The 13,261-nt window shown below is 40.3% G+C and overlaps 1 protein-coding gene across 2 annotated transcripts in view; it reads left to right on the top strand.

Moving 5' to 3' along the window:
- SEC24A (SEC24 homolog A, COPII coat complex component) overlaps positions 1–13,261 on the top strand; it is a 65,862-nt gene that overhangs the window by 1,048 nt on the left and 51,553 nt on the right. The window lies entirely within an intron of this gene.

Genomic DNA, 13,261 nt, shown 5'->3' with positions numbered 1-13,261 from the left:
ATGATCTCCTGCTTGGTTTCCAGAGGTCTTTACTCACTTGGAAAAGTGGTCGGAAACACCTCTGAACCTCTCTCGAGAGTGTACATGTGGCACTGCCCTTTCTCACTTGGTGTGAGAGTTAGTTTTATGCCTCTTCTAGGACTCTTTAAATTGTCCTACATTGTGATTTGCTAAACTTACTATAATTGTTATATCAGAGAAAGAAAGATTTTTGCCAATATCTTGCCAAGGTACTGATTTACCAATAAATCTTTGGCTCATCGAAACAAAACTAGTAGAATAAAACTAATATACTTAAAATGCCCATTGTAATCTAAGATTTTTGTGAAGTTCAGGAAAATAGCCAGTGGCTAAAATACTCAATTTACATTGTGTTTAGAGAAGACTAGTGTTTCTTTACAAAGAAGGCTCTAAAAGACTTTTAAAAATGTCTTGAGTAGGCAGGTATGTAGGAAGAAGCAAGAATAAGTGTAAGCACTGGAATGGTATTAAGTTGAATGAATTGTTCTTTCTCATACTTGTGGTAACAGATTAAGTAAACTGCGTTTGATTCTAGGCTATTTAGTAACATTTACACTGAGGATGAAATCATTTTAAGACTTTCACTTTGAGGCAGAAAAACTGAACATGTCATATGATTGCAGACAGCCTCTCCTCCTGTCCTTCCTGCTGCTCTCTTGCAGTGTATTCAATAAACTTCTATATCCTTAAAAAAAAAAAAAGTCATATGGCTATGGCTTTTTCTTATAATCTATAAATTGCAGTTTTACATGAGCAAATCCTGCAAATATGCTTGTCAGTTTATATTTAAGTGTAGTGTGATAATTTTAGTGTGATACTGAAGGAAGTTAGCCAGTGCAAATTGTAGTATAAAAGATTTTGTCACCTCTCTTGACTTAATCCTGTCCAGCAGACATTTATTGCACACTTTCTAAGTTCTATCCTTGGAAATGTAAAAGAAAACAGTCCCTGTGCACACATTGCCCAGGGCCAATTGAGAATTCACTTAGAAAAGGAAATCCTTAGACTACAAATAGCATTTTGAAGATATAATTTTGAAAGTCTTTATAATCCCCATTTCTAAAGTTTTTGTAGAATTATTTTCAGTAAAATGGCTGATGGCCTGTGATGGGTTTCTTTGTTGTTCATCCTGCTAATAATAAAGACAGTAGGGATGCAGTGAAAAATTGGAGAAGGTATTTCTCTAGACGGTGGGAAAAAGAGTTCAGTGTTGAAATATGATTTTACTGGTTAACTCTTTCAGGGCAGTTATTGGTCCTTAAGTATCTTTTGAATACTCGTACTGTAGATTTTTTAAAAAAATATTTATTTGTTTGACAGAGAGAGACAGAGAGAGAGGGAACACAAGCAGGGGGAGTTGGAGAGGGAGAAGCAAGCTCCCTGCCAAGCAAGGAGCCTGACACAGGGCTCGATCTCAGAACGTGGGATCATGACCTGAGCTGAAGGCAGGCACTTAACGACTGGGCCACCTAGGTGCCCCTGAATATTCATACTGTAGATTTAAGGTAGCTTTTTATTTTTTTAAAGATTTATTTATTGGGGCACCTGGGTGGCTCAGTGGGTTAAGCCTCTGCCTTCGGCTCAGGTCACGATCCTGGGATCAAGCCCCACATCGAGCTCTCTGCCCACCTGCCTCTCTTCCTACTTGTGATCTCTGTCTCTGTCAAATAAATAAATATTTTTAAAAAAAGATTTATTTATTTGTTTTTAGGGAGGGGAGAGAGAGAGAGCGTGCAAGCATGAGTGCACCTGAGGGTGAGCCAGGGGAAGGGCAGAGGAAGAGGGGTAGAATCTTCAGCAGACTTCCTGGTGAGCACAGATTACCAGGAGGGGCTCCATCTCATGACCCTGAGATCATGATCAGAGCTGAAATCAAGAGTCAAATGCTTAACTGACTGAGACACCCAGGCATCTGTTAATGTAGCTTTTTAAAATTATAGTTGATACATAATGTTAAATTAATTTTGGATAGATAACATTGCTGATTGGACTTTTCTATGTGCTGTGTAGCTACCATCTGTCACCATACAATCCTATTACAAATACAATTGACTGTATTTCCTAGGCTGTACCTCTCATCCCCATGACTTACTCATTGCATAGCTGGAAGTTTGTACCTCCCAATGTAGCTTTCTTAAATTACATATTACAGTTCAGTTGAATATTCAGATACTTTTTAGAAAATCAAAAGACTGAATAGTTACCTTTTCCATTTTTCTCTAACTTATTATGGTATTTTATAGTGTCATTATATGTAATTCCTGACACACCAGGACATTTTTTTTCTGTGGTAGATTGTTATGTTGCAATCTAAAGGTTGTCTAGACAGGTTTTTCTAAGTCTGTATAGATTTGTGTACACATATTTTCTTTGCAAAAATTGACAGTGAAACTGTAAGGCTATATAAACTGGCATATCTTCATCTCATTAATATGTAATAAGGCTAAAGGCAAATAATAACTCCCACTCTTTTTTGTTAAAGATTTAATTTTTTTTTTTTTTTAAGTAATCTCTACCTACGTGGCTTGAACTCACAACCCCAAGTATGAATCCCATGCTTTACTGACTGAGCTAGCCAAGTGCTCCTCATGACTCCCACTTTCTTTTTCCTTTTTTTATTTTTTTTATTTTTTTTTTATTTTAGGACAGAGGAAGAGAGAGAGAGCGAGTGCATGCATACTCTGTGGCGGGGGCAGAGGGAGAGGGACTAGCAGCCTGCACACTGAGTGCAGAGCCCAACATGGGACTCCATTTCACAAACCTGAGATCATGATCTGAGCCAAAATCAAGTTGGCTGTTTAACCAGATGAGCCACCCAGGTATCCCATGACTCCCACTTTTAATTAGTTGGGTTTTTTGACTATTTGGATCAATTTGCCAAGGCAGTTAGAAACTGTAGTTTCACTAATTTCATTTTTGGTAGTAATTATGTAATGTTCACTTTCTCCCAAATATAGTAGAAGTCTCAAAGGATATTTGTCATCATTTGTACCACCCAGCTTTCCCTGGTTTAATGTATGTAATTTTTTAACTTTTTGAAGAGTTTGTTTGAGAGAGAGACAGCAAGCAAGCACACAGGCAGGTGAAGAGACAGAGAGAGGAGAAGCAGACTCCTCGCTGAGCAGGGAGACCGATGTGGAGCTCGATCCCAGGACTTTGGGATCGTGACCTGAATTGAAGGCAGGCACTTAGCCAGCTGAGCCCCTGAAGTGCCCCTAACATATGTAATTTTGTAAAATAGTACCTTTCTGCCCTCTAGACTGTAAAACCTATACAAGCAAGGGTATCTGCTTTTGCACATCATCCTCTCTCCAACCTTCCACATGGTATCTAGCACATTTTAGGAATTACCAGTTTCATTGAATGGAAGTTTTAGAATTGGGTGTTTTGCAATTTAAGTCACTAAATATGTATTCACGTAATACAAGATTAGAGCTCATTTCCAACTCCCTTTTTTCTGATGTATTTTTAGTGTTTTTTGTTTTGTTTTGTTTTTTGTTTTTACAATATTAACTAAGACAATAGAATATGTTGGGGGTTGTTATTTGGTCATCAATTTAAATGCTAGACTTGTGCCATCTGCCATAGGCATGACAGAAATGTAAGTCTTTTTTAGTTTCACTGTGATGTAAACCATGTTTATAATTGTGTATTTGATATAGAAAATCTCTAGTTATGATCAAAGCATGCTACAAATAAAATTGGCATGTGGTCTGTGATTGTTGTGGCCTTTTCATGTTTTCAGTAGGGGCAGTAACTTCGGACTTCCAAAACTTTTTGTGTATGTCTGTGAGAACTTTGGTGTTGAGCTTCTTGTTTGTCTCTGCTGATAGACTGGAAATTCCTGAAAGACAGATATAGTAACCATAAGAACTAACAGGTATTGTTTACATATTCCAAACCCAGTGCTAGGTTACATTATACCCATTATCTCATTTAATCCTCATAACCGCACTGTGGGATAAGAACTGTTAAGTACTGACAAGGAAACTATGATGCGGGATGCCTGGGTGGCTCAGTGGGATGTGCGTCTGCCTTAGGCTCCGGTCGTGGTCCAGGGGTTCTAGGATGGAGTCCCGCATCTGTTTCTCCTTCTGCCCCTCCTCTGTGCTCACGCACATGCGCATTCTGTCTCTCTCTCTCTCTCTCAGTTGCATGCTCTCTCTCGAATAAATAAATAAAATCTTAAAAAAAATAAAGGAAACTGTGATGGGTGGACAAGGAACTAGTTTAAGGTCACACAGCTAATAAATCGTGGAAACTAGATTTCAAGCCTAGGCAGTCTTAGTTAACCACTCTTAATTCAGTTTATCTGGTTGTTATATCTGAATCTCAGGACCTAGCACCTTGAATTAGAGCCTGAATCAAGGATCAGAACCTTCTCTTTGGTTTCTTCGTGTAGGTGGATGCATATAATTATAGTAAGTTTATATTTTTCAAAATTGCCACGTAGCTTATTCTCTCTTGGATTATAATTATTATATGACCTGACCCTCACTTTTTTTAGTATATAGTCAGTATCTTTGCTATTTCAACATCACATTTCATAAATGTTTTCCAGATCCTGTAATTGCTCCTACCCCACTTAGATTCCTTGCATTTGCTTTTCTCTTTCCATTGCTTTCCGAGTGCTATTATTTTTTAGTGACTGACCCACAAGTTGTACTCATATAGTGGCATCCATTTGTTGCTCTTTAAGTTTCATTTGATCAGAATATATTTAATGTGTGGGGTGAGGTGCTGAATCAGATTCTTTCCCAGTATTTAATTTATCATTCAAACCTGTTGTATTTAAAAATACCTACACAAGGGGCGCCTGGGTGGCTCAGTGGATTAAGCTGCTGCCTTCGGCTCAGGTCATGATCTCAGGGTCCTGGGATCGAGCCCCGCATGGGGTTCTCTGCTCTGCAGGGAGCCTGCTTCCTCCTCTCTCTCTGCCTGCCTCTCTGCCTACTTGTGATCTCTCTCTCTGTCAAATAAATAAATAAAATCTTTAAAAATAAATAAATAAAAAAAAATAAAAATACCTACACAAAAAGAAGGAACTTTTCAAGGTTTAAGGAACATATTGCTCTCTCAAATGTGATATTTTTGAATACTTGGTCACTTTCCTCTGACTTTTGCTTATACTTCTGTATATGACACCATAATTAATAGAACCATACTCTGGAGAGCCTCGAATTAATTTAAATTGGTCATTCAGTTGGATTCATGTATTGATAGATGGAAAATGTAAACTGTCCCTGGCAAATAGTAGCTCAATATGTATTTACTGAATGGATTAATGAATGAATTGCTTAAGAACACAAAGAGTGCTGGTCTTTTTGTTAGAAATTTTAGGGGAAACCATTCTCGGCGCCATCTTTTTTCCCTTTAGTATTAAATTTGCATGAAAGGGATAGTTTATGGATTGTGCTTTTTTGACTGTTCAGTAGGCTTTGTTGAAGAGACTTGTAAAATTAAAATTTTACAATTTTAATTGTAAGGCACTTGGGTGGCTTAGATGGTTAAATGTCTGCCTTTAGCTCAGGTCATGATCTCCAGGTCCTGGGATCAAGCCTGGCAGGGTCCCTGCTCAGCAGAGCTTCTCCCTATCCCTCTGCCTCTCCCTTTGCCTGTGCTCTCTCTGTCTCTCCCTCTCTCAAATAAATAAATAAGATATTTTTAAAAATAAAATTTATTTTTTATTTATTGGAATAGTATACTGAAGTTTTTTTTAATTTTTGCATTCTAGATTTCATAGTAATAGTATGATAGTACTGTATGATAGTAATCATATATCAAGGCATTTTGGCATATCAGTGGTTTCTTCATAAAGTTTCTTCTGATGTACATGAGAACCCCTAGGACGTGACATTTTTACTAATGGGGATTCTGGGATCCCATTGAGTGCAATAGAAATGGAAATTACAGGGGCGCCTGGGTGGCTCAGTAGACTAAGGCCTCTGCCTTCGGCTCGGGTCATGGTCTCAGGGTCCTGGGATGGAGCCCCACATCGGGGTCTCGGCTTGGCGGGGAGCCTGCTTCCCCCCCTCTCTCTCTGCCTGCCTCTCTGCCTGCTTGTGATCTCTCTCTGTGTGTCAAGTAAATAAGTAAAATCTTTGAAAAAAAAAAAAAAAGAAAGAAATGGAATTTACAAAGGTGGAACCTGTATCTCTTTGATTCTGAAGCTGCTGTTTGGTAATTGAGTAGCAATCATTTACTTTTAAAGATTTTATTTATTTATTTATTTTGAGAAAGAGTAGGGGGAAGAGCAGAGGGAGAGGAAGAAGCAGAGTGCAGAGCTCTCCGCAGGGCTTGATCTTATAACCCCAAGACAGACCTGAGCTGAAATCAGGTCAGACCCTCAACCTACTGAATCAACTACTTTGATCTCAAGTGCTGCCATCTGCTTTTATTGTAATCTCTTGTTTGCATCTTTGCCTCTTTACCTTCTCTAAATTTGGCTTCTATTTCCACACATCCCCCAAAACAGCTCTAAATAAGGCCACAGATGACTTTTTAGTTATTAAATACAAAAAATATTTTTCATTTCTCATAATTTTCAAGCAGCATCTGATGTTCTTTACCACTACCTGTTTCGGTTTAAGACCCTTCTGATTTGTTTTTTTTTTCCTCAACAGCAGTATTCTTAATTTTTCTTCTTTTTTTGATTGCCCTTTTTCTCTCTCTTTTTAAAAATTTATTTGCCAGAGAGAGGGCATGATCAGGGAGAAGTGGCAGAGGGAGAGGAAGAAGCACTCTCTCCACTGAGCAGGGAGTCTGATGCGGGACTCAGTCCCAGCACCCAGAGATCCTGAAGGCAGATACTTAACTGACTGAGCCACCCAAGCGTCCCTTCTTTCTCTCTTTCTTAAATGTTGGTGTTTCTCAGGTTCTGACATGGTTCTCTTTTTTTCTTTCTTTCTTTCTTTAAAAAAAAAAAAATAACAATAGGGGTTCCTAGCTGGTTCAGTCAGTATAGCATGTGACTCTTGGTCAAAGGGTTTGAGCCCCATGTTGGGTATAGAGATTACTTAAAAATAAAATCTTTCCTGGCTGGCTCAGTTAGTAGAGTATGGGTTTTTGTGAGTTTGAGCCCCAAGTTGGATATAGAGATTATACTTAAAAAAAAAAAAAAAAAAGCCAAAAAACTTGAAAAAATTAAAAAGAAAACCCAATAAATATTTTTTCACATCATTTCTGTGGCTAGGTTTCTTCTTTTCTTACTCTGTATATACTTCTGGATGTCATTAATCCCCATAGTATCAAATGTTGTGTATGTGTCAGTGATTGCCAAAGTTATATAATAAGCTGAAATCCATCTCTTTGGCTGCAGATAGATGTCTTTCCGTTGTACATCTGTACTTGGATTTCTTGGTGACACCTGAAAGTATATTTAAAATAATTCTTTATTCCCTCCTCCTTTTGCTGTTCTTTACCTTCCCCAATTCTTTTCTTCTCCTTCCCTCCAGTGAATGGCACTGCTGTCCACTGAGTTGTTCAGTTCGGAATCTGGGGAGTTATCCCTGATTGCTTCCTCTATTCACTTTCTTCACATGAACTCACATATTCAGTTCCACATCAAGTCCCATCAGTTGTATTTCTTCAGTCAGTTTTTAAACTTACATATAGGTGTTAAATATTTGTTTGCAACTCTAATGTTAAATTTTTTTTTTAAAAAGGTATGCAAACACAAAGCTAGGCTTAAACTTAATATGTTTATAGGTTCTTTCCTTTTTTTTTTAAAGATTTTATTTATTTGACAGAGATCACAAGTAGGCAGAGAGGCAGGCAGAGAGAGAGGAGGAAGCAGGCCCCCTGCTGAGCAGAGAGCCCGATGTGGGGCTTGATCCCAGCACCCTGGGATCATGACCTGAGCTGAAGGCAGAGGCTTTAACCCACTGAGCCACCCAGGTGCCCCTGTTTATAGGTTCTGTACAATGTAAAAGTAAAAGTTAAAATAAAAACATCTATGAAAGCAGTACAAAGTTAACATATTAAATAATGTGATGGATTATGTTGGGTTGAAGCCAAAACTGATTGGATTGTTTTAATTTTGTACATGTTAGAACATCATTTGGGGATTATCATGGTCAGTCTTCTTCTTCTTCTTTTTTTTCTTTTTTAAAAGATTTTATTTATTTATTTGACAGACAGAGATCACAAGTAGGCAGAGAGGCAGGCAGAGAGAGAGGAGGAAGCAGGCTCCCCGCAGAACAGAGAGCCCGATGCAGGGCTTGATCCCAGAACCCTGAGATCATGATCTGAGCTGAAGGCAGAGGCCCTAACCCACTGAGCCACCCAGGCGCCCCAGTCTTTTCTTTTTTTTTTTCTTTTAAGATTTTATTTATTTATTTGACAGAGAGATCACAAGTAGGCAGAGAGGCAGGCAGAGAGAGAGGAGGAAGCAGGCTCCCTGCGGAGCAGAGAGCCCGATGCGGGGCTCGATCCCAGGACCCTGAGATCATGACCTGAGCCGAAGGCAGCGACTTAATCCACTGAGCCACCCAGGCGCCCCAGTCTTCTTTTCTTTTTAAAGTCAAGTGTTGCCTGGGTGGCTGAGTGGGTTGAGCATCAGACTCAATCTCAGTTCAGGTCTTGATCTCAGGGATGTGAGTATGAGCCCCACCTTGGGCTCCATGCTGCTCATGGATCCTACTTAAAAAAATGCGGGGCGGGGCGCCTGGGTGGCTCAGTGGGTTAAGCCACTGCCTTCGGCTCAGGTCATGATCCCGGGGTCCTGGGATCGAGTTCCGCATCGGGCTCTCTGCTCCGCGGGGAGCCTGCTTCTCCCCCTCCCCTCTCTGCCTGCCTCTCTGCCTACTTCTGATCTGTCTGTCAACTAAATAAATAAAATCTTTAAAAAAAAAAAATGCGGGGCACCTGGGTGGCTCAGTTGGTAAAGTGTTTGACTTTGGCTCAAGTTGTGATCTCGAGATCCTGGGATGGAGCCCTCCATTGGGCTCCACAGTCAGTGGGAGTCAGCTTCTCCCTCTCCCTCTGCCCCATCTCCACTCATTCTTTCTCTCTCACTCTCTCACTATCTCAAATAAATAAATAAATAAAATCTTCAGAAATTGAAAAAATAAAGATGAAACTTGTTTTCAGTTGTTGGGGCAGAACTTTTTCTACACTGTTAGATTTGGTGTTTGGGGGCCTGTAAATTAAACTGGCAAGAGACAGAGGTCAATAAGAGAGAAGATACAATTTTTTTTTATATGTATAGTATGAGAGTTTACAAAAATGTGACTCAAGGAGGCAGATAGAATTTGGAATGTAGGTACCATCCTTTTTTTTTTTTTCCTGGATTTTATTTATTTGACAAAGAGGGAGAGCACAAACAGGGAGCAGCAGAGGGAGAAGGAGGTCCCCACTGAGCAGGAAGCTTATGTAGGGCTCAGTTCCAGGACCCTGGGATCATGACCTGAGCCAAAGGCAGACACTTAACTGACTGAGCTGCCAGCCACCCCTTAGGTGCCATCTTAACAGCGGAAGGGGAGAGAGAGAACGGCACTTATGGTAAAACAAAATGATTTTTAGGAAAAATGGGGTCCTTAATAGAATAGATGGGAGATTTGATAGCTCTGTGGCAATATGTTTAGGTGTGGTGTGGAGACTTCTCATTTCAGGCGATAGGAGTCAGTTATCTCTGGTTGTTCCTGGGCTGGAGATTTATGATAATTGAGTTTTTTAGCATTCTTTTGGGAGGCTCTGCTTTTGGTTGGCTAAGAGATTTAAGGAACTTATGCCCTGTGCTCAGAATAACTTGTATATCACAGTGCTATGTTCTGGACCCATTCATAATCTCTGATCTCTAATTTTGATGGGCTACTTACTTTATTAATGACTTCAGAATAAAAAAAAATTAAAATCATTTTAAGTAAGCTCTAAGCCCAGCAAGGGGCTTGAACTCATGATCCTGAGATCAAGAGTCACATACTCAGTAGGTTAAATGTCAGACTTTAGCTCAGGTCATGATCTCAGGGTCCTGGGATTGAGCCCCATATTGGGCTCCCCACTCATCAGGGAGTCTGCTTGTCCCTTTCCCTCTTCTGCTGCCCCCCCCCTTGTGCACACACTGGCTCTCTTTCTCTCTCAAATAAATAAATAAAAATTTTTTCTTAAAGTCATATGCTCTACTGGCAGCCAGCCAGGCGCTGCCTTATTTTGTACATTTTTATTTATTTATTTATTTATAAAATATTTTATTTTTATTTGACAGACAGAGATCACAGGTAGGCAGAGAGAGAGGGCAGAGGAAGCAGGCTCCCCGCTGAGCAGAGAGCCCGATGTGGGGCTCGATCCCAGGACCCTGGGATCATGACCCGAACCGAAGGCAGAGGCTTAACCCACTGAGCCACCCAGGCACCCCTATTTTGTGCGGTTCTTTTTGTTTGTTTGTTTGTTTGTTTTAAATTTATTTGACAGAGAGATCACAAGTAGGCAGAGAGGCAGGCAGAGAGAGAGGGCAGAGGAAGCAGGCTCCCCGCTGAGCAGAGAGCCCGATGCGGGGCTCGATCCCAGGACCCTGAGATCATGACCTGAGCCGAAGGCAGCGGCTTAACCCACTGAGCCACCCAGGCGCCCCTATTTTGTGCGTTTTTAAAAAGGATTTTATTTATTTGACAGAACGCGTGTTGGAGAGGGAGAGAGAGAGGGAGAGAGAGAATCTTAAGCAAACTTTGTGCTAGGCATGGAGCCCCATGTAGGGCTCAGTCCCAGGACCCTGAGATCATAACCTGAGCAGAAACTGAGAGTTGGACTCTCAACTCTCAACCTACTGCATCACCCATTTGTGCATTTTGATGATGCTTGGCTTTCACGTGGCTGGACCTGGCTTGAAGGCCTTTTTTGCATTTAGCCTATGATAAAACAGTAAATAAAAATACAAAGTGAACCATGAAATCTTGTAATAATATTAGGCTGTGAAATATCTGTTTTTACCCATAAGACACAGTATGCTTATGAATTAACTTTTGACAAATGGTTTTACTTCTTCATATTTATTTATTTATTTATTTTTAAGAGATTTTATTTATTTATTTGACAGAGAGAGATCACAGGTAGGCAGAGATAGAGAGAGAGGGAAGCAGGCTCCCTGCTGAGCGGAGAGCCCAATGCGGGACTCAGGACCTTGAGATCATGACCTGAGCGGAAGGCAACGGCTTAACCCACTGAGCCATCCAGACGCCCATATTTATTTATTTTTGACAAACGTTCTTACTGATTCAAACATCTCTGTATTCCCACTGCTGCTTTTTATTTAGTCATTGGTTTCTTGTCTGGACTACAGCTGTAGACTCCTTTCAGTCTCTGATCTGTTCTCTAATCCCTATGAGGTTCTCTTACATGCAAATTTAAAATGTCTCACAGGTACCCTTTCCAAGCCTCCCATTGCTCTTAGGATGAAATCCAGACTTTTTTTTTTTTTTAAGATTTTATTTAAAATCTTAAACAGAGACAGAGACAGAGAAAAAGAGAGAGAGAGAGAGTGAGAGCACACAATTGGGGCGGAGCGGAGATTGAGGAACAAGGAGACTGTGCTGAACGTGTAGCTGGATTCAGGGCACCATTCCATGACCTTGAGATCACAACCCAAGCCAAAATCAAGAGTGGGATGCTTAAGTGACTGAGCCACCCAGGAGCCCTTGGAATCCAGACTCGTTAAGGGAAAAATTCTGAACTTGTGTTGCACTTCAGAGATTTGCTCAGTCACTTGGCTTTTGTTCTGTTATACTGAACTTTTTTCACAGTCCCTTTGTATGACCACAGGCTGTTGTGCATGTTGCTCCCCTTTCTGGAAACAGTCTTGATACTCCTTTTCCTGGAACGAACTCTGATTAACTCTTAAGATCTTAGTTGAAACTTCCCTTCCTCAGGAAACCATCTTTGCTACCTTCCTGCCTTCTTTTTAGACCAAATGTTAACTTCCTTGGTGCTCTCATAGTGCCCTAAGTTGCCACTGTCACATCACTCTCTCTTGTCCTTGCCTGGTTCTTTGCCTTCCAATCTGGACTGTGAGCTACTTGAGGGTAGTGTTGGAGTGGACCTTACTCATCTTTGTTTACTCCAATGATATTTGGTAAATGTGTGTTTTAAGGAAGGAATGAATAGAATGTTCTTAACCATTTGGAATAAAATGAATAATTAGGTTAAATACAGGATTAGTTTTTAAATAAAAGAAAGACTAGGAAAAAAAGATTAGTCCAGATGAAATTATTTGGTTTACTGATAAACAGTCTTAGGGGGCTGCTACATTGTTAAGGGCGCAAATACATGTTTCTTAGATGAAGACAGCAAACATTTATTGAGTACTATGAGAAGAAATACCACTGTAAGTGTTTCATATAAATCTCATTTTTTTTTTTTTAAGATTTTACTTACTTATTTGACAGCAAGAGAGGGAACACAGCAGAGGGGGAGTGGGAGAAGGAGACGCAGGCTTTCTACTGAGCAGGGAGCCCAATGTGGGGCTTGATCTGAGGACCCTGGGATCATGACCTGAGCCAAAGGCAGATGCTTAATCATCTGAGCCACCCAGGCACCAGGTTTATTGAGATATAATACTAACAGTAAACAGTAAACAGGTTTATTGAGATATAATAATTCACATACTATACAATTCACCTATTTAAAGTATACAAGGAAGTAGTTTTCAGTATATTCATCATCACACCTGCTTTGATTTGATTTGATTTATTTTTAAGTGAGCTCCCTGCCAACTCTGGAGCCCTATGGGAGGGTTTGAACTCACAACCCTCAGATCAAGACCTGAGCTGAGATCAAGAGTTGGATGCCTACGGGCACCTGGGTGATTCAGTGGGTTAAGCTTCTGCCTTCAACTCAGGTCATGATCTCAGGGCCCTGGAATCAAGCCCAGCATCAGGCTCCTTGCTCAGCAGGAGCCTGTTTCTCCCTCTCCCTCTGCTTATCCCTCCCCAGCTTGTTGTCTGTGTGTATGTCAAATAAATAAAATCTTAAAAAAAAAAAAAACAACCTACAAAACAGTTGGACACCTAACCAGCTGAGCTACCCAGGTGCCCCCACAATCAATTTTCATCACCTCCCTCCCCAACCTTAAACCTATTAGGTCACTCTCCATTTGTCCCCGGGGGTGGGGGGGGTAGAAATTTTCCTCTATCTGAGGTTTTCTAGATGGACTAAGAATTAAATACATGAGACAGATTAATATTACATGTGTAGGGAGGCCCAGTAATGAAATTGAGACCTAAAGAAATTACCAAGGCAGGTACTTTTA

Source organism: Meles meles, chromosome 3 (assembly GCF_922984935.1).
Source record: "Meles meles chromosome 3, mMelMel3.1 paternal haplotype, whole genome shotgun sequence".
NCBI lineage: Eukaryota > Metazoa > Chordata > Mammalia > Carnivora > Mustelidae > Meles > Meles meles.
Note: the sequence above shows the minus strand (reverse complement) of the source record. Positions and strands in the feature narration are given on the sequence as shown.